Raw genomic sequence first — 721 nt, 5'->3', positions numbered from 1 at the left:
ACACGACGGCACACTATTCCTATAAAAATTTATTTTTAGTTATCGTACCCGTACACGCGTGCTTGTCATCAATATTATATATATATAAACAAATTTTTATTTTGACTGACCAATACCGCCCGCGTCTAATGCGCCTTACGTATATATATTTATATATTCCTACCACCGTTTATACCTCAGGTATAACGTTAGTCCGACCCGCCCGCCCACAAAATACGGTTATACCTAGTGCATGATACGTTTACGTACTTAAGTTGCATTATTTGTATATATATTCTAATTACTATTAAAATTTATTTATTAACACGCTTTATTTTAATTAAGAGATATAAAGTATTCATTCCGATTACGAGGGATGATTTCCTTATCGTCATTTTTCGTCACTACTTCCACGTTCCGGTAGTGAGTAATTTACGCGCCTGCTGCTTTCCTTGGATGTGGTAGCCGTTTCTCAGACTCCCTCCCCGGAATCGAACCCTGATTTCCCGTTACCCGTTACAACCATAACTACTATCATAACTTGAAACTAAAAACTAAAAAATAAATATAGTTAAAAAAAACTAAAAAAACACGCTTTTAAAGCACATCGAACTAAAAAGTTAAAAATAATTTTTAAAATAAGCTTAAAACAATAATGAACGAAAAATACTAGTATTATTGTAATAAAAGCGTGGGTGCTTTGTGCCATATTTTTCGTATATTGAGCGCCCGACGCTTTTAT

This window comes from Daktulosphaira vitifoliae, unplaced genomic scaffold (assembly GCF_025091365.1).
Source record: "Daktulosphaira vitifoliae isolate Bord-2020 unplaced genomic scaffold, ASM2509136v1 Scaffold_3, whole genome shotgun sequence".
Taxonomy (NCBI): Eukaryota; Metazoa; Arthropoda; class Insecta; order Hemiptera; family Phylloxeridae; genus Daktulosphaira; species Daktulosphaira vitifoliae.
Note: the sequence above shows the minus strand (reverse complement) of the source record.